The following is a 22,491-nucleotide window of genomic DNA, read 5'->3' as shown; positions in this document are numbered from 1 at the left end:
CCCCTTTTGAAAAACTTCCTTTAAAAACAGCTATTTAATGCAACTCTGCCAGTGTGTTCTTGATGGTTGTGTGTTAACAATTCTATTTTTAAAAAAATTATTACTATTTTTTCATCAGAGCCATTGCACTGGAAAAAACTTTTTTATTTTCATGAGAGTCTACCATTGAATTTACCATTCTGATATTAATGAAACATCTCTATAAAGGGTTGAAGTGTCTTCTGGCAACAATTGCTAAAGAACAGAATTGTCAATTTATTAATGAAATATGACATGTGTTGAATAAGATAAGCTCGGTCAAGCATTTGAGGATGCTTTTGAGGTTCTGAGGCAACATTCAACTGGAGATCTTCAGTACTCGCCAGATTACAAAAATTACCTGGCTTTAATCAACCATTGTCCTCATGTCAAAAGAAATTCCAGTTGCTATGGAGTGTTGCCTACAGAGGAGACTGTCTATAATTGGAGAACGGTAATTAACAGTGCTGTGGACTTCTGTTTTGAAGGAAATATTCATCAATCTCTGCAGAACATAACTGAAAACCAGCTGGTAAAACCCACTATTCTCCAGCAAAAGGGGAGAAAAGGCAGGAAGAAGCTCCAACTGTTTGAATACCTTCATGGATCCCTGTGTAATCCTGAGATGGCGTCTTGTATTCAGTGGGTAGATAAAACCAAAGGCATCTTTCGGTTTGTATCAAAAAACAAAGAAAAACTTGCCGAGCTTTGGGGGAAAAGAAAAGGCAACAGGAAGACCACGACTTACCAGAAAATGGCCAGGGCACTGAGAAATTACGGAAGAAGACAGGAAATCACCAGAATCCAGAGGACGCTGACTTACCAGTTCAGTGAGGCCATTCTCCAAAGACTCTCTCCATCCTATTTCCTGGGGAAAGAGATCTTCTACTCACAATGTGTTCAACCTGATCAAGAATATCTCAGTTTAAATAACTGGAATGCAAATTATAGTTATACATATGCCAATTACCATGAGCTAAATCACCATGATTGCTAAATATACTCTCATATTTCATGGTTTACTGGCATCGGAAATCCCTACAAGTTTGAAAGGTTTCTCCCCCTCTCTCTTTTATACCTCCTCTGAAGAAATTCAGGATTTTTCACTTAAAGCAAATACTAAAGAGAAAAAATTAAATTTATTGTTACGTTTATCAAAGAGCATGTAATCTATACTAACTTGTTGGGAAATTCTGCAAATGAACAACTTTTTTATAATACTCTGTGAAGATTCAATGAACAACTTTATTGTGTCAAATGATCGAGTCCATTTGAAAGTATAGACTAAATGTCCTTTCTCTGCTCTTACTATTCTCTCTCTTTTAAAAATTTTTTTTTATTTTATTATTTTGTAAAGAGGTCTCAGCCAAGATAATTTTTTATTTTTATGGATTTAGGAGTACAAGTGCAGTTTTGTTGCTTTGATATATTGCATAGTGGTGAAGTATATTGCATAGCATACCCATCACCAGAATAGTGAACATTGTACCCAATAGGTAGGATTTCATCCCTCCTCCCGCTGCCATCCTCCCACCTTTTGGAGCCTCCAGTGTCTATCACTCCATTCTGTATGTCCATTGCTAAAGCTCCCAAATATATCCACTTTATTTTATTTTAAGAATTGTTTTCTTTTTCTGTATACTTCAATGCATGCAAAGTCTTTTTCTTTTATCTTTTCACAGATGATGACTTCTTTGTTTGTTTGTTTGTTTTTGGCTCCTAACTCCAAAGCACAACACTGACAGTGACCTATATTTTTAATTTTTTTAAGAGGCAAAGCCTACCTCTGAAGCTCTTTTTTTTTCTTTTCCCACTTCAATAAGCTGGTCTAAATTCTTGCTATTCTTGATGCAACCACCTTCTTCTAGATTAACAGTGCCAGTACAGATGATTTGATTTATATATTGATTTCAGCATTTTCTTGTCATGTACTCAGGTGAGAAAATTCACATTTTTATATGATGGCTTTACAAACAAATTTTGTAAATGACTGCATACATAAAGCCTTTGTGCCAAAATGGGTTCATGGCTTTAAAAACATCACTGGAAATGTCTATTCAGGTTCCTTACACATTTTTTTCTTTCCTTCTCTTTTGATCTTACCCATTTGTACAACTTAAAGCTTTTATTTATTTATTTATTTATTTATTTTTTGAGACAGGGTCTCACTCTGTCACCCATTCTCAAGTGCAGTGACACACATGGCTGAAGCCCAGCTAATGTTTTTTTTTTTTGAAACTGTTTTGCCATGTTGCCCAGGCTGGTCTTTAACTCCCGAGTTCAGGCGACCTGCCCACCTTGGCCTTCAAAAGTGCTGGAATTACAGGTGTGAGCCGCCGAACTGGCCCCAAAACTTTTTTAATGTTTATATTTTACCACTATACTAAGGAGGAGTTACCCATTTTTTTAATTGCCTTCATTCTTCCTTCTTATTAGGGAGGAGTAAGGAAAAAGACTTGGTCAGCAGAAAGCAGGTCTTAATTGCTTTTTTGTTTGTTTTATTGCTATTGAGTTGTTTGAGTTTCTTATATGTATTGGATATTAACCCCTTGTCAGATGTCTGGCTTGCAAATATTTTCTCCCATTCCGTAGGTTGTCTCTTTACTCTGGTGATTGTTTCCTTTGCTGTGCAGAAGCTTTTTAGTTTGTTTGTTTTAGCTACACATCATGAACTAAGAAGCTTTTCAGTTTGATGTAATAGCATTTGTCTATATTTAATTTTGTTGTCTGTGTTTTTGGGATCAAATCCAAAATATCATTACTCACACACAATGTCTTGTATGTTTCCCCTATGTTTTCTTTCTTTTCTTTCTTTCTCTCTTTCTCTTTCTTTCTTTCTTTCTTTCTTTCTTTCTTTCTTTCTTTCTTTCTTTCTTTCTTTCTTTCAGCTGTCATCTGACCCCCCTGTGTTTTCTTCAAGTAGTTTTAGGGTGCTTGGTCTTATGTTTAAGTCTTTCTTTCTTTCTGTCTCTCTTCTTTTCTTTTCTTTTCTTCCTTCCTTCCTTCCTTCCTTCCTTCCTTCCTTCCTTCCTTCCTTCCTTCCTTCCTTCCTTCTTGTTGACAATTTTCCTGAGCAAACTAATGCGGGAATGTTTAAGTTTTTAATCCATTTTGAATTGACTTTGATATATGGTGTTGAAATAAGGATCCAGTTTTATTTTTCTGTTTGCCAAAATTCAGTTGCGATCTGAAGAGATATAGCAACAAGGATGATAAACAAATAGCAAATAAGCATATGAAAAGATGTTCAAAGTCACATGTCATAGAGAATTGCAAATTAAAACAACAATAAGATACCAGTACATACCTCTTAGAATGGTTAAAATTTAAAGTGCTGACAACAGGAAATCATGGGTGAGAATGTGGAGCAAGAAGACCTCTCATTCATTGCTGGTGGAAATGCAAAATAATACAGCTGCTTTTGAAGACAGTTTGAACACAATTTGTCTATAAATGTTTATAAAAGCTTAATTCATAATTGCCCAAACTTGGAAGTAACCAAGATGCCACAGGGTGCCTATACATTTGGCCAAACACTATCCCTGGTATGTCTGTGAGGGTACTTCTGAATGAGATTAACATATGAAAAGGTAAACTGAGTAAAAGAGATAAGCCTCCCTGATGTGAGTGGGCTTTATTCAATCAACTGAAAACCTGACTATAATAAAAAGCTGAGTAAGAGGAAACTCCTCCTTGCTGACTGGCTAAGCTGGGAGTGTTGGTCTTTTCAAACTAAAACATTGGCTCTTTTGGGGTATTGAGCCTCTGTGGTTTTGGGCTGAAGATTATGCCTTTGGCTTTCCTGGTTCTCAGGCCTTTGGACTCAGACTAGATATACACACAGGCTCTACTGGATCTCCAACTTTCTTATAAGATCTTGGGACTTCTTACCCTTCATAACATAATCATCATGTGAGCCACTTTCTTATAATATCTCCTTCTCTTTCCACCTCCATCCCTCCCTCTCTCTCTTTAAACACACACACACACACACACACACAAATACATGCATCCTATTTTTTCTGTTTCTCTGGAGAAGCCTGATTAATATACCACAGAATAACCTGCACATGAATATTTATAGTAGCTTTATTCATAATTTCCAAAACATAGAAGTAACTATGACATTTTTCAATAGGTGAATATATAAACAGTGGTACATGCAGACAATAAATATTATTCAGTGATAAAAAAAAGAAATGAGCTATGAAGCCATGAAATTATATGGAGAAGACTTAAATGCATATCGCTATGTGAAAGAGTCAATTTGAAAAGGCCACATACTGTATACTAAATGAGATGATGTAAAAGACAAAACTATGGAAACAGTAAAAAGATCAGTAGTTGCAGGGGTTCACGAGGTTGGAGAGAGGGATGAATAGGTCCAGGGATTTTTAGTGCAGTGACATTATTATATATAAAACTGTAGTGGTAGATGTATGTTATTATACATTTGTCAAAAACTTTACAATATACAACATAGAGTGAGACCTAGTATAAATTATAGATTTTCATTAATAATATATCAATATTGGTTCATTAATTATATAAATATTTCATAATAATGCAGTATATTAATAATAGGAGAAACTAGAGGAGGTGGGAAGGAGGAGTATGGGAACTCCTTGTGCTTTCCACACAAGATTTTCATAAAACTGGCTTGTTGGGCAGGCACAAGTATGTGTAGAATTCAAGAGATGAATATTAATACACAAATACAATTAAAAAGATGGAAAAGGACATATCATACAAACAATAGTCATAAGGGAATTACAGTGGCCATATTTGTATTAGACAAAGTAGACTTCAAGACATAGAATATTACCAGAGATGAAGAAGGGTGTTTCAAAGTGCTTAGAGGATTAAATAATCAAGAAAGCATGATAATCCTAAATGTGTATACAACCAATTAAAGAGCTAAAAATATATAAACAAGACTTAAACAATATTCTTAATAATTTTTAATTGACATTTAAAGGGCACACCAAAATGGACATATTACATTTTTAATTTCTACACTTGTATAGATTTAATTTTTCTAGGCATAACCTACAAGAATAAGCATTTTTTTAAAATGAATTTCACTTTATCAATTCATGCTTAGCTTCATTTACCACTTTGTGTGTAGGGATATATAACATAACCATCCTTAAGAACATAGAAAAACATTCTCTAATAACATCAGTAACAGGCCAGTAAACAATAGCAGCAATACTGATTTGTGCCATAAAAACATATTTATGTACAAGTTTACCAACATTTCCATTTGGCTTCTTTTTGATTATTATCTTGAACAATTTTAACTATGAAAATGGATGCAATGTCTACTTACCCAATTTTTTTCTTTTTAAGCTACAGTCTTTAAAACTATAAAGCAGAATATAAGAACATGATAATTTAGACAATATAATTTTAATCTTCTCTATCTTTGGCAAAAACTTACTTTATATCTATAAATGTTCTTTCTGTTGCCTGGATATATTTAACTTTGGTAGATCAAAATATATTAAAATCCCTTATTTAAAGGTTAAATAAGATGAAAGCATGACTAAAAATTATTGTCTTATATGTAACTATTTTTGTTTAATATTAAGATTATTTTGAGGCACTTTAGAAATTTGGAACATGTATCTCTTCCTCCTTCCACCTCTCTTTTTCTTCCTTACTCCCCCTCCTTCTCTCATTTTTTCTCCTTCCTCCTTCCCTCCTTTCTTTCTCCTCTTCCTTTCTTTCTTCCTTCCTTTTATGCTGGCTTCAACTAAAATAGTTAAGCCTCCCTCTTTTCAAATTTTAGGCTCTTTTTTTTCCAGTACCCTCACTTCTGGAGTAAAGATATTTTTATTCCAATAACCCATATTATATAATTTTCTAATATTGTTTTCTAGTGGCATTTTAAGCTGGAGGCAGTAGCAAAGTAAATAAAATATGTAAGATGTATTTAAGTGCTTAATACATACATGGGACATTAACAGAAACTTCTAGAAACCTAAAATAAAAACAATATGTCCACATCTAAAAAACTTAACCAAGTGAGGATTTCATCACAATGCTTGCTCAGAATGACATTATATGATACAGAGAAGTTACTGCAGTACTTCTTATTTAAGGATAATTGGGTAGTGGGTCAGTGGTAATCCTTTATTTCATAACTTATTAATCTATTCAGGAAAATTCTTTTACTACAATGTTGTCTGGAGATCATAGGATGAGCCTAGCTACACGACAGTTGCTGACAGGATACTTGCAGAAGATATATTTCAGCTTTCTCATTAAAGACCCAAATTATTAGTTTCATGGTATAGGCAAATAATACATTCCAAGAGTAGTTACATAATAGAAATGCAAAATGATGAAGGTACTTTTTATTAAATTGTTGACCAGAAGTTGATGTAAGTGCTTTCATTTACTCATATTTAGTATTAAAATTTTGACTTTTGTATGATTGATTTGTTTTAAGGTTAACTATTCCATATAGAGCAGGTATTCAATAAATAATGTTGACTGACAGGTAGTTAAATGCTACAATGTGCTTCATCTTTACAGGCAAATAGACACCTGATGATTGATTATAGTCAAACATCCTTTAAAATATACTTTGCACATGTTTCAGACTAATTAGTTGCTAAATTTAATTCTGAATTTAAAATGCTTTATAACTATCATTAATTAATCTGATTTAGTTTTTATTATGGCGTTGCTGAAACCAAACTGGTTAAAATGTTTTAGTGCTACACTATTTGCAGTTTAAAATTCTATTTTTAAGGCTTGTAAAGATATACAAGGTAGTTTTCCTTCTGCTATTGCTGTAGTAAATTCCAGGAGAGTAACTCTAAAATATTGCTACTTAATTATTAATGACAAAATCAATGGATTCTATCTTCATTTCTTTTAACTCATGAAGCTGAGATGTTATATGAAGTCAGATTTTCTCAAAACGTAAGTTAAGTTAGTGTTTGATAACTCTAATCTTTATTTTTCCCAACATGGCAATAACTCTTTCAGTCCCCTACTCTTTAAAACACTGGGAACCTATTAACTCCATATCATGAAGATAATTCACGTGCATGTAAATGTCCTCATTTAAATGTTTCACTTCATTTCTTTCAGTATGTAGGATTCAGAGAAATTAGGTTATTTGGAAATAAACCTATGCCAGTGCCTCAGTTATGGTTATCCAAATTAAAAAATAGATTGGACACAAAGGTTAAAATGAGTGATTTGAACCCCTCCAAAACACATTTAAGCATTCTTTTTTGTTGTTTTTTAAGAGACAGGGTCTTGCTCTGTTGCCTGGGCTAGAGTGCAGTGGTGCAGTCATGGCTCACTGCAACCTTGAACTCCTGGGTTCAAGTGATCCTGCTACCTCAGCATTCCAAGTATCTGGGACTACAAGTGTGTGCCACCATGTCAGGCTAAAGTTTTTAGAATTTTTGTACAGATAGGGTATCACTGTATTGCCCAGGCTAGTATTGAACTCCTGGCCTTTGGATCCTCCTGCCTTGGCCTCTCAAAGTGCTAGGGTTATAGGCTTAAATCACTGTGCCCAGCAGCATTCATTTTTTTTTTAAATAACACTCAATGGCATCTTTTATTCAGACATTTTAATGATTCACAACTAGGTGATTAGAGGTTAAAAGGTACCTTGAAATAATAATTTATTTTAATTCATGAATTTAATAATATTTTGTTTAAATAAAAACATCTCCCAAATGAATGGTCAGTTCAGATCAGCTTCCAAGCTGATATTAGAATAATAATATTACAACAAAACATGGACTATTTAGTAAAACAATTAAAAGCCTATACATTTAATGCTTATATGGTAGGGTTTTGAATATAATTGAATTAATATTTGTTAAGGTAATATGTGACACATTCTGATACATTGTTTTCATTTTCCATAAACTAGTGACACTATTTTTGCAGAGGTAAATAAAACTTTACCTGAAATTCCCTTTTGTGACGCCAGATGGTGCTTCCATTTATGAATTGGTTCTAAAGAAAGAATTTTTTGAAAATGCCATGGAATAAGAGCAATAAAATAAAGTTTTAGATGGCCTAACTACTACCCTCCTCTCTACCTCTACATTTAACAAATTAAGAGGTTCTAAAAAATTTAATGACAAGTGATGTTCCCAAAATTCCTCAGTTTTTTCATGACAGATCTGGGCAGGAACCCAAGGATCCTGGCACTGAATTCTTTGAATTAGTTTTCATTATTTTGTACTAAAATTCTGTGACTACTCATAGTTCAAGAGAAGTATTTATGCAATATGCAATACTGAGCTGCTCTATGTAGGGGAGTGTGTGTGTGATTACAAAAAACCTCTTAAGTCAGTTCCTTCCATTGTAATATCGACCTCATGTTAACAAATTCAATAATATTTAAATATTTTAAAAACTCTTATATCATCTCAAAGGACTTTTTTTAACCAAAGTTTGGCACATGAACAGATACATTTTCAGGTAACACTATTTGGTAGAATTCTATTTACTAAAATAACTTGGTTGGAATATATTTACTTCTGAAAATATTTCCAGTAAGAACTTAGAAATTGCCATGCAAGATTTGAATTATTCTTTATACTGTCAAAACTCTCCGATAGAGATCTTGGAGGAAATATTACGAGAGGAGATTATCATTCTTTCACTGATATCATTTTTAAAAGTAAGAGATGTAGCCTTAAACACAATAGTTCATCATTCTCTCATAATGTGACTTTCTTAAATTTATCCATGTAATGCTTTTTTTGGTATTTTTTGTCTGCATTATCTCTCATAATCACAATTGTAGTGCATCTGAAAAATATGAAAAACTGATAAATCCAGGTAGGACGGTCTCATTATTAGAGAATGTCGAGAAACAGATTCAAAGAAATTCCTGCCAAAATCCCAACAACCTTTTTTTCTATTTTTTCAGAAATAGAAAAATAAATTCAGAAATTCATGTGAAATCTGAAGGGACCCTAAAAAGGCAAAATAATCTTTTATAAAAAGAACAATGCTGTTTTTTTAAGAAGACGATGGATCAGTTTGTTTTCTTCAGTCACAAGCATTAGAAGATGTCTAGTTAGCATAAGCAAAAATTAGAAAGGGTATGAAGAATGTGATAAAGGTAAAGGAACTACTGAAAAGTCAGCATGGAAGGGGCAGAAACTACGTGTGCTCTGGAGATCAAGATAGCAGGAAGTACTTCATAATCTCATCTTGAATACCACAGCTGGAATGAAACAGCTCCAAATTTCGTTGGCATTATCTTTGCCTCACTTATTTTTTTGAGATTCAGAATACCAGGAAACAGATCCTAATTGATCTGGTTGAGGTCATGAGTCTATTTATGGCTAAAAGGGAGTAGAGAATTAGAGTTGTAATAAGACCACATTAGATTTGGCCTCAAAAACCTTGGGGCACAATAACTAGAAAATAAAACAGCAAAAATCAAGAGATGGACATCTTCAAAGATATAACCAGGGTGCTTTATTGCTAATGCTTTACATTTGTTTACGTATCAATTAATTATTGATACAGCAGGAAATATTTCTGTGTATTTCAGAGATACTTCTCATGCAGACTATTAACTAGAAATTTGTATGTTGAAAAACAATTATTGTTGCTAAATCAATATATACTTTTCATATTCATGCCATTCATAATATTTATGGATGGCCTATTCTATGGCTTGCACTATATGAAATTTAAGTATACAATGATAAAATATACAGCTTTTTGACACTGCTGACCACATCTCTCTTGAATGCCTTTTATTGGCTTCCTTAGTATCACACTTTCCTGATTTCCTTCTACATTTCTGTTTTATTCTTCTCAAATTTTTTCCTTCCTCCCTTCCTCCTCCTCTTCTCCTCCTCATCCCCCTCTTCCTCCTCCTCCTCCTCTCTCTTTCTCTCTCATATATTTAATAACACCAATTTTTTTAAAAAAGGTTTAATAGATGCCTGATATTTCCCAGGCACTAGGACCTATGATGAATAAACAAATTTAAAAATTGACAAATTTTTTGCTCCCATGGAATTTACATTTTAGTGGTAGGGTCAAATCATATAAACAAACAAGTAATATAAGTTCAAATAATGATAAATACTATGTAGGAAATATATATATCATAAGAATATAGATGATATCTAGAGAGAAAGAGCATTTTAAGAGCTCATTTGCAGCTTGACCTCAACTGCTAGAGTTACTCTAAGCTCTCTGCTGTACCTTGATTATATTTTCACACTCTCCTGGCCAATCTCATTCACTCATGGGTCTTTAGTTTTTATCATTAGGCTGACAACACCATCTTATTTCTCTAGTCCACATCTTTCTTGCCTTATAGATGCACTTACTTACTTCAGGCAACCCCGTTTCCTTGTTTTACTGACCCATGAAAATTGTCATGTTCAAAAGTGAGATCATCATATTTACTCCCATACCTTGCCTCCCAACCCTATGTTTCTAGCTTAGTGAATGGCATCCCCATCTAATTAATTGCTAAAGGCAGATCTTTGGAAAGCATATTTGATTTCTATCTTGATTCATTTTCCACATTTAATAAATTACCAAGTCCTATATTTCAAGTTTTATATGAATCTTTTTGCTTATCTCCATCTTCACTGTCAACTCCAAAGTTGAGGCCATGGTTAATGCTCATTTGAATTAATTATTGCTACAGCTTTTTAATCTTTATCCATCTGGTACATTTTCCACAATTTGCCACAATTCAGGTTAAGAGAGCTTTTATATATGCAATTTGAATAATGCCATTGGCCTGCTCAAAATGTTTTAATGACTAACTTTTTCCATAATAAATCTCTAAAACTTTAGGTTTATTGCATCATTCTCTGTCTATTGCTTACCCTTCCCAATACCATTTTTGCCAATGCCTCCAATTACAATGTATATTACAAGTCCTCAAATATGTTATTTCCCCTCAAGTCTTTGATACTTGTTGCTGCTCCCATTTCCATGAAAAAATATCTCACTCTATCCCATTTCTTTATTACCATCATCCCAGCCTCCAGCTCAGTACTTAGACCTAATATCTTCTCAACTATTGGATCTTATTTTAGATTTCACTTCCTCTGAGAGGCCTTTTTTTTTTTTTTAACTTTTGGTGCCATGAGTATGTGCTCCTGCCTTCTGTTCCCATCACATTTTGTAGTTTTCCCTTCATAGCAACTTAGCTCATTTTCTCTAGGTTTGTTGAGGGCAAGAAATGTGTCTATTTCTTTTTTCTTGTTGTATATTCACTCATCCCAGTGCCTTGCTTAGAGTAAGTATTCAAAAAAATGACAGTACGTTGGAAGGTCTTTGTTGCAGGATGAGTAATTATCAAGGGTAAACTGTAAGTGGTTTTTAAAAAGAAACTTTACGTGTTCAATAGCTGAGAGAAGTGTACTGCTCTCTGACATAACTGTGTGAGCATTCTAGGCTAGTGGAAAACTGATTCAAATATCCAGATTCTTTCAGTCTTGTTTCTCTACTATACTCTACGGAAGTGATTCGTAGACTTTTTGGTCTCAGGAAACTTCTCTCTTACGAATTATTGAGAACACTAAAGAGCTTTTGATTATGCCAATTATATATAATATTTGTCATATAGAAGTTAAAGGTGATAAAATTTAAATATGTTACTTACTAGTTTATTTAAAATAACAATAAACCCATTACATGTTAACAAAAATAACAGAGTCTTGAATTAAGGAAAAAAGATCTAACTGTCACACCCAAGAAGAGATTAAGGCGACATGACAATTAAATGTGATGCAGTATCCTAAATGGGAACCTTGAAGTTTATTTTTAAAATACATTAATTGGAAGAGTGGTATTGTCTTACTCTTTTTTTGGTAAATGTCTTTAACGTCTAATGTAATAGAAGATAAATGGATATAAAAGACAACTCAGACTCCCTGAGAAGATAGGAGGGAAAAGGTCCAAGGCACATGTGGAGGGGTCAGCCTTATATGAACCAAAACACTGTTTGCCTTGTAACAGATAGAAAATTGGCAGATGTGAATTCGACAGACATGCAGTGGTGTGGAATTAATAATGGAATTATGGCATTCTTAGCTGATTGCAACATTTTCTCAACGACTTTTTTGGTGAGATCATCAGTAAAGAACAATGTCAGTGGGAGAAGTGTTGCACATGTGCTGAGAGAAGAAAAGGTATAAAACACATCTTGCAGAATGGAGAAATGAGCTTAATTAGGAAAGCATCTTGAGATTTATGTCAATATATCTGAAGCACATCCATTGATTACAGTTAAGTGATTTTTCCCAAGATGTTTGGGGCTTAATTGGCATTTTGCTAGAGAAAGAGGTAGAAGAGAATTGAGACTATTTGTAAAGCAGTACTTGTTTTATCGGACCAAGGATTCTGTGCTTTGTAAGAATGGAATTAATGGTATTTAAGGGTGATAGGTAAAATTGGGTAGGTACAGTGGGTCACAAGTTTTGATCTGATCTTCAAATGTTGTGCAGCAGTATAGAGTAGGTAAAGACTAGGAGTTGGAATCAGAGAGTATTCAAAGAATAGGATATTTAGATGTATTCAAGGAATAGGATATTTAGATGTAGTATAATTATTGACCATAACCAAATTTGGAGTATCACTGTGGAAGTAAGTGGCTGAAGTAGAATGGAAAGCAAGATCATTAGAGCTAAGAAGGCCAAGGAACTGAGAGGTGAGCACATTGCACTCTTAAGTGGTGTTGAAGATGCCGAGCATGGAAGCAGACTTGTGATAAGAAAGGAAAGAGTGAATTAGATGATGAGGTGCTATGACTCTCAGCAACAACTGTAATGAGTAATAAATTCTAATGAAAGACATTTCATAAAACAGGAGGAATGAGAATAGATCATTTAGAAATAGCAATGGAAAACAAGCCATATACAATATACCTACTGGACCTTAGAGGGAAAGCTCATCACTTGAAGGGAAGGCATAACTTTTGGAGGGAAGTAATGACTTTTGAGTTAGCGCAAAAAGTGAAGGGAAGTTTTAGGGAAGTAGGTGAAGATTTTTAGAAGGTTTGTTAATTACAGACCATCAGTTTTCAAGGGCACATAGATGGTTTGGGAGCATGAACAGATGTAGGGAATGAGGGCATGTTAAGAGGCATGAAGAGCAGGATGGGGATTAGTGTCACAGGAGGATGGATGACATGAAAGACTTGGACTTCTGCTGGTAACTGACTGTAAATGGGATTTGAAGCATGACATCCCTTGAAATCAGAACTATGTAAATTGAAGATTTATAAATGGTTGAATTTGTCTCTGGCTGAAAGTGTTATAGTAGCCAGGAGGAAGAGGCTACTTAATCCCTCAGGGAGGCTGAATCAGCAAAGCAGGCATTCTCAACACCCACAGATACACATGAACAGAGAAATATTACAGAAAGCGAGAATTTGATATCTAGTTTCATTTAGTACTGTTCAAATAGCAGATGATATAATCCACTGAGGTGAGTATCTAATTTCCTATCAAAAGTTTCATTGTCATATCTTCGAATCACACACCTACTTGTATTATCTGTAAATATACAAATGTAATGGATTCAGAAGAGGCTGGACAAACAGGAATTCATCCCTGAGAGACTAATCAAATTTAGGGGAATGCACGCAAAAATTTAGCTTCCAGACGGCCGTACATGGCTGAGAACTGACTCTGTGCATGATGGATTTGTCTAACTGTCATCTGCTCTTTCCTCCCCTTCAAGGCCCAATTAAGCAGCTAGAAAGATAAGCAAGATGGGTATAACATGTCAAAAAAAAAAAAAAAAATCAGGCCAGGTGCAGTGGCTCACTCCTGTAATACCAGCACTTTGGGGGGCCAAGGTGGGCAGATCGCTTGAGGTCAGGAGTTTGAGACCAACCTGGCCAACATGGTGAAACCCCGTCTCTACTAAAAATACAAAAATTAGCCAGGCGTGGTGGCAGGCACCTGCAATCCCAGCTACTCAGGAGGCTGAGGCAGGAGAATCACTTGATCCCGGGAGGCAGAGGTTGCAGTGAGCCAAAATTGCACCACTGCACTCCAGCCTGGGCAACAGAGCAAGACTATGTCAAAACAAGCTAACAAACAAACAAACAAACAAAGAAACAAACAAAAAAATCAGTTTACTAATTCTCAGATCTATACAGGAATATGGTATCTTGAGTATCTTGAGTTATCTTGAGTGGCCTTAAGTTCTATAATAATATCTACTGGTTAACTAGAGTTGTATAATACCTAAGGATTATCAAAAGCTTTTTTTTTTTAAACCAATCATAATCTAAATATTTTGCATGTGTTGTCTCATTTAGTTCTCATGCTATTTTTACCTACATATCCCCATTTTCTCTCTCCTGTCCCAAATAGCAAATATGTATGATGAAAAATTCAAAAGATCTAATGCACAACATGAAGACAGTATTTAATAATAGTGTACTATACTTAGACTTTTTGTAAAATGATCAGGTCACAGCTGCTCTTGCCACGGAGGGTATAACAAGTAACTACGAGATGATGAATATATTAATTTGTTTTACTATAGTAACCATTTTACTACATACATATATCTTACAATATCATGTTGTATACCTTAAATATACACAATACAATTTATTTTTAGAATTTTCACAATATTTAACAGATGAAGAAACTGCAACTTTTTTTTTTTAAATGGTGACAAGAGTTATACTCTGGGCAGAGTGATTTCTAGAATTGTGAAGCTTGAGGAAAATTATTAATTTCTCTCTATTTCAGTTATTTAATGTCATTTCATAAGATTATTAACAGTACATAGCACCAAGGAAACCCTCAATGACTGTTATCTGTTATAAGTTTCCTGTGAGCTTTAAAATAATTATGTTATAAATTTAAGCTGTAAACTTTTATGTGTTCTAATTTTAAAAAATTATTTTAGCAAACAGTTTATACTTGAGATTTTGTCTATGAAACCTTAGAAAATGCAAAAATTATGTCTTTGACTTTGACAATCTAGCTAAGCAGTTCCCTTATTTTCAACAAAATGTTGCATTCTTGGAGATCACTATGTTAACTGGAATAAGCTAGGCACAGAAAGACAAATATCGCATGTTTTCACTCAAATATGGAAGCTAAAAAATTTGACTGCTTGGAGTTAGAGAGTAGAATGATAGGTACAGGAGGCTTGGGAGGGTGTGGAGGAGGGGGATGAAGAGAGATTTATTAATGGGTACAAACATGCAGTTAGATAGAAGGAATAAGTTCTAGCATTCAATAGCAGAGCAGGATGACTGCAGTTAACAACAATGTGTTGTATAACTCAAAATAACTAGAAGAGAATATCTGGAATGTTTACACAAAGAAATGACAAATATTTGAGGTGGCAGATATCCCAGTTACCCTGATTTGATCATTACACATTGTATGCATGTATCAAAATATCACATGTACCCCATAAATATGCACAACTCTTACATAGCCATAAAAGGTTACATTCCTCATTTTTAAAATTATGTTTTAATTTTTTTTTCCTCTTTTTATTATACTTTAAGTTCTAGGGTACATGTGCACAACGTGCAAGTTTGTTACACATGTATACATGTGCCTTGCTGGTTTGCTGCACCCATTAACTCATAATTTACATTAGGTATTTCTCCTAATGCTATTCCTCCCCCATTCCCCCAACCCACAACAGGCCTCAGTGTGTGATGTTCCCTGCCCTGTGTCCAAGTGTTCTCATTGTTCAGTTCCCACCTATGAGTGAGAACATGCGGTGTTTGGTTTTCTGTCTTTGCAATAGTTTGCTCAGAATGATGGTTTCCAGCTTCATCCATGTCGCTATAGAGGACATGAACTCATCCTTTTTTATGGCTGCATAGTATTCCATGGTGTGTATGTGTCACATTTTCGTAATCCATTCTATCATTGATGGACATTTGGGTTGGTTCCAAGTCTTTGCTATTGTGAATAGTGCCACAATAAACACACGTGTGCATGTGTCTTTATAGTAGCATGATTTATAATCCTTTGGGTATATACCCAGTAATGGGATCACTGGGTCAAATGGTATTTCTAGCTCTAGATCCTTGAGGAATTGCCACACTGTCTTCCACAATGGTCGAACTAGTTTACACTCCCACCAACAGTGTGAAAGTGTTCCTATTTCTCCACATCCTCTCCAGCACCTGTTGTTTCCTGACTTTTTAATGATCGTCATTCTAACTGGTGCGAGACGGTATCTCGTTGTGGTTTTGGTTTGCATTTCTCTGATGACCAGTGATGATGAGCATTTTTTCATGTGTCTGTTGGCTGCATAAATGTCTTCTTTTGAAAAGTGTCTGTTCATATACTTTGCCGACTTTTTCATGGGGTTGTTTGATTTTTTTATTGTAAATTTGTTTAAGTTCTTTGTAGATTCTGGATATTAGCCCTTTGTCAGATGGGTAGATTGCAAAAATTTTCTCCCATTCTGTAGGTTGCCTGTTCACTCTGATGGTAGTTTCTTTTGCTGTGCAGAAGCTCTTTAGTTTAATTAGATCCCATTTGTCAATTTTGGCTTTTGTTGCTGTTGCTTTTGGTGTTTTAGACATGAAGTCCTTGCCCATGCCTATGTCCTGAATGGTATTGCCTGGGTTTTCTTCTATGGTTTTTATGGTTTTAGGTCTAATATTTAAGTCTTTAATCCATCTTGAATTAATTTTTGTATAAGGTGTAAGGAAGGGATCCAGTTTCAGCTTTCTACATAAAAAAATTCATAAAGGTTTCAAATTTTCAAACTATTAGCAGTTAAGTCATTTCAAGTTATATGTAAGCTGCTGCTTATTTATGCCTAGTAATATTCTTTTTGGTTAAGATTTTTACAATATTTGCCTTTGTTAGTTAGAATTTACTTATTCTTACTTTTATTATTTAGAACTTAATGATTTCTACTTTCATAATTGTGACTTTGTTATGGAAACATAGATTTATAGTTATTTGAGAAAATATGAAAATAACTTTTAAGAAACAGAGACACTAATTCTCATAATAAATATGGTAATTTTAGGACAAATTTATAAATCCATCTCTAACTAAGGCATATATACACCTTGCAAACAATTGCCTAGAGTTACCCCTTCACAGCTGTTTTTATCAACATAGGCAATCCAGGAGGTACACTGAAAATGAAAATATAAAAATTAATTTTAACTCTTAGATCTGTGCTTTCACAACTCCTGCTTGGGTTAAATTCTGTTCTGACATTTGTGAGGGTCATTTTGCTCTGTACCAATGAGTTGGGATTTCTTTAGATTGAGGGATGAGAGAAAAAAATAGTGAGACCTTACTTAAAATTCTTTGGAAAGGGGTAGGAAAATTTTCATGAAGAACACAGTGCCACTAGGAGAACAGGGTGGTCAGATATAAAGTTTTTGAAAATTGTCATGATAAACCAGGGAAACCCAGATAATGAGCCAGTGGTGGAGAGGGTAACAAGATCAATGAATAAAGCCACATGCCATTATAAAATACAAGCAGGCAGGCCCTCTCCAAGGATGGTGGTTACAAGAAAATGGGGGATATGGATCTAGGAGGCTGCCCAAAACAGTACGTTTCTTTTTTTTTTTCTTCTTCTTCTTCTTTTTTTTTTATTATTGTTATACTTTAAGTTCTAGGGTACATGTGCATAACGTGCAGGTTTGTTACATATGTATACTTGTGCCATGTTGGTGTGCTGCACCCATCAACTCATCAGCACCCGTCAACTTGTCATTTACATCAGGTATAACTCCCAATGCAATCCCTCCCCCCTCCCCGCCCCCCATAATAGGCCCCAGTGTGTGATGTTCCCCTTCCCGAGTCCAAGTGATCCCATTGTTCAGTTCCCACCTATGAGTGAGAACATGCGGTGTTTGGTTTTCTGTTCTTGTGATAGTTTGCTGACAGACAGTACATTTCTTAACCTAACCATATGTTTGTAGGCTGGCACCTTGGCATATAAGAGCATAAGTGAAATGAATTAAATGAGGAAACATTGACAAGTATCTTCAATCAGAATCATGATGTTCATTGTGGACTATTTATCTTGGCATGATCAGCTCTCTGTAGTTATTTAATGATTGTATGCAATGTATCAGATATTGTATCTTTTTACTCATTCTATGAATGGGTCCTTAAAATGTATCACATGACAATAATGTAAGAAAAATGGTACACATACATTGACATCTTTGTAAGAACAGGACACACATGTACTACTACAATTCTTATGGATCACCTATAAACATGAGGTTAAGTTGAGAAACTCCTTTTCAAGATAACTCAGTATCCACATTAATAGTTTGATTATAAAAAGGATGATGTCCAAATAATTTTTAGAAAAGGGGACTCTTATGTCATTAGGGAAGTGCTCTTTTTTAAGTGTCAGGCCATTTTAGTTAGCAACTGTCACTAAGGAGGTAACCATCTGTCATTATTTAGTGTCACAAGGAACGTTCATTGGCATTGCTGAAGTGAACTCTGTTAGCATGTTTCTCTCGTTTAGTTATGTCTGCAATTGGCCATTTGCATAAAAGCCCACTGGCAAAGTCTAACATAGAATTTTAAAATTAACTTGTGTTTCAAGCACCATATATATTTCTTGTAATAAAAAAGGAAGCAAGAGCCACAATGAGTAATTTTTTTCTCATCAGGAATATTGCCTAGTTTATGACCATGAATATTATTAGATGAAAAGTCAATAAGTTTTATGATTTTCAGCTTCTAAAATCCACTGCTAAATCTGAGAAAAATCTGTTTTTCTTAAGTGACAGCAAGAAATATTCTATTCTTGGAATAGTATTAACATGTAGAGGAACATGGAGGGATATCATGTGATGTAAATACAATCTTATCTTTAATATAGACAGTACATTATTTCCTTTTAATTGTAGAATCCAGCATAATTCCTTTCTTTACCTTGAGTGCTTCCATCTTATTTCATTTAGAAGTCATTTGCCTTTCATTCTATTCATCTTTTCTCAATTTTATAACCTTAAGATAAATTTTAAACATATAACAAATCGCCCATTAAATAGTTGGCCTTGTCAAACTGATAGGCAGGAAGGGAAAAAATTGCTCACTTCTAAAGGTCCATTTACTTATTAATGACAGCATAGGTTACTATATTTTCTTTGTACGCATTACTTTGTCCAAGGTAAAGAGCCCGGAGAAGTGTCATAAAAGCTCGGCTTTTGATTTAGATTCTATTTTTACAGAAGTGCTTTTGGAATATATAACATCTGCTTTACAAAGTGCTTACGGGGGGCAAAACAGTATATCTAGTAAGGTTACTTCCTGTGGTTATACATGGAACACTGCTGGAAAGCCCATTCCATTTTATTACCTGTGAGACTTTGGGTAAGACACTTCATCTTGCTGAACCTTAGTTTTCTCATCTTATAAATACGGTTAAAAATGACTACTCAACAGTGTTATTTTGAGAGTAAGCTATGTAAAGTAGTTTGAGTAGCTAGCACAGTTGACATTAAAGAAGTGATAGTCAATGTTTTTATTATAATCAATAATTATATATATATGGAAATGTTTGTAAATTAAAGTTACCCAAAGGACAATATTATATATGGCCAAGAGTTCCTACTATAGCTTCGTTCCATTCATTATGAATCATACAATTATATGAATTACAAAAAAGTTTATATATTTGTTTTCATGCTTTGTAACTGATTTTACATTTTCATGACTATTTTTGCTAATTGATCTGTTGTCAAATATTTAGGGAATACTCATTGTGTTTCTACCAATGCCCTCTTTGAGTACAGGGCACATAACAAACCAGCAATCACCTGTATGTTTTCCTGTTCAGTACATCAACTTGATAAATATTTTGTGAATAAAATATCCAGGTGAAAAAAAATCAGCTAGATTATAAATGGTCTCTAAGAATTCACTATGAATCCTGACCAATTACTATTTTCCAATGCAGAGAGTATCTTATTTTCTCCCCTATCTGCTAAAATTCCTTCACTGATTCTCACTGATTTTGGGAACAAGACCAAAACTTTGATGGCCTACACTCACCTGGTCTTCTCATAGGCCATACACCAGCCACATTTTCTTTCCATTCTTCAAAACCTTCATGCTGCTTCCTGTTACAGGGACTCTCACATTCTGAAACATTATTCTAAGTTTCCCTTTGTCTAGCTAAGTCATATTCAACTTCTAATAATGACTTACACATTATTTCCCCTGGGAAGCCAAAGCAGATAGTTTACCACATTCAGTTACACAACCTTTGACTCTCATAGTACCAAGATCCTTTCCTTCAGCTGTAAAAACAAAAGACAAGTAACAATTCATTTCCATTAAATAAGATATGTGGGTGTATATATATTTTGTAATATATGGTTTATATAATATGTCATAATGTATTACTTATATGTGAAGAGACTTCAAAAAGTTTGTGGAAAATGAAATTAAAAGACAAAAATAAAAAATAAAAACTTATTTCTAACATAAGCTTCATCAAATTCAAGACACTTTTGTAAGCAATGATACCAGCTATTTGATCCACCCCTAAAGAACAGAGGGTCTGGGAATTTAACCATGTCAATGCATTCTTTTAAAAAATATTTTAATTGAAGAAAACTGGGTGCCGTTTAAGGACTTTTTAAGATTAGAAAACAAAAAGAAGTCAGAAAGTGCTAAATCAGGACTATAAGGTGAATGCCTAATGATTTCCCATTGAAAGTCTCACAAAATTGCCATTGTTTGATGAGAGGAATGACCAGGAGCATTGTCATGATGGAGAAGGACTCTGGTGAAGTTTTCTGGGTGTTTTTCTGCTCAAGCTCTGGCTAATCTTCTGAAAACCCTCTCATAATAAACAGATGTCATCATTGTTTGGCCTTCCAGAAAGTCAACAAGGAGAATGCCTTGAACATCCCCTGTGTTGCCCTGGCCTTTGCTCTTGACCATTCTGCTTTTGCTTTAACTGGATCACTTCCACTTCTTGGTAGCCATTGCTGTGATTGTGCTTTGTCTTCAGGATCATACTGGTAAAACCATGTTTCATCTCCTCCTGTTCTTTGAAGAAATGCTTCAGTATGTTGAATCTCACTTGTTTAAAATTCCCATAGAAAGTTCTGCTCCTGTCTTAGCTGATCTGGGCACAATGATTTTGGCATCCATTGAATGGCAAGTCTGCTCAACTTTAATTTTGCAGTCTGAATTGTGTGAGCTGAACTAATTGAGATGTCTATGGTGTTGGCTATTGTTTATTCTGTTAATCACTGGTCCTCTTCAATTGGGGAACAAAAAGATAAATTCTTTCCTCTCAAATGGATGTGGATGGTCTGCTTCTGCAGACTTCATCTAAGCATTGTCTCATTCCTTCTTAAAATGAGTTATCCATTTGCAAACTGCTGATTTATTTGGGGCTTTGTCGTCATAAACTTTTCATAAAGTATCAATTATTTCACCGTTTTTTCACTCAAGCTTCATCATAAATGTAATGTCTGTTCTTACTTCAATTGTAGCAGAATTCATGTTGTTCTGGTAGGGGCTGTTTTCAAACTGATGTCTTATCCTTCTTGGTGCCTCAAACTAGATCCTATTCAGAAAAGTTATAACATGTTAGTATAAGTTTATTTGGGTTTAAACAAAATTTGAAACCCATGCATAGTTTTTTAATAATATGCATTTCCATAAACATTTTGAAGTTCTCTCATATTATACAGTATATCACATTTTATATATTATCTAGTATAATATATAGAAATTTCTAGCTACATCTTTAGATAGGAGCTCTGTATCTGGGACAGTATGTCAAGATGGATTTGGTTTATTTAAATACCATCAACATCTTTCCTGCTGTAGAAAACAAAATCTATCTTTAAGAATACCAATGGCTCCATGCCACTGAGCAATTTTATTCCTAGATATCTATTCAAGATAAATGAAAGCACATATCTACATAAAGATTTGTATAATAATATTCACAGCAGGTTCATTCATATTAGCCCCATACTGGGAACAACCTAAATATTCAATGGAGACAAAATGTGGCATATCCATAAGATAGACTACTATTCAGCAGTAGATGAAAATGAAGTACTGAAATGTACAGCATTATGGTTGAACCTCAAAAGCATGTTATGTGAAAAAAGCCAAACACAAGAGACCACATATTGTAAGATTTCACTTGTATAAAATGCCTAGGACAAAAACAAATTTACAGAGACAAACAGATTAATGATTACCTGGGACTGGGGTTAATATTGGGGATTAACTTTAAATTGGCATGAGGGAACCTATTGAGGGAACTAGAATGTTCTAGAATTGATTTACGGTGGTAACTGCATCATGGTTAAGTTACTAAAAATCATGGTGTAGTTATAAAAATGTAAGAAACCAAGTTAGAGAAAATTGATCGGAATGATGGTGTACATGCAAAACTGCACAACATCAGGCCAGAGCTGAAAGGTCAATGTGATGACTAACACTGAGTATCAACTTGATTGAATTGAAG

At 34.3% G+C, this 22,491-nt stretch overlaps 1 pseudogene; it reads left to right on the top strand.

Annotated features, from left to right (window-relative positions):
• Positions 1-268: 268 nt before the first annotated feature.
• Positions 269-1,015, top strand: LOC111535957 (annotated as a pseudogene).
• The last annotated feature ends 21,476 nt before the right edge of the window (positions 1,016-22,491 follow it).

Source organism: Piliocolobus tephrosceles, chromosome 12 (genome assembly GCF_002776525.5).
Source record: "Piliocolobus tephrosceles isolate RC106 chromosome 12, ASM277652v3, whole genome shotgun sequence".
Classification (NCBI taxonomy): Eukaryota; Metazoa; Chordata; class Mammalia; order Primates; family Cercopithecidae; genus Piliocolobus; species Piliocolobus tephrosceles.
Note: the sequence above shows the minus strand (reverse complement) of the source record. Positions and strands in the feature narration are given on the sequence as shown.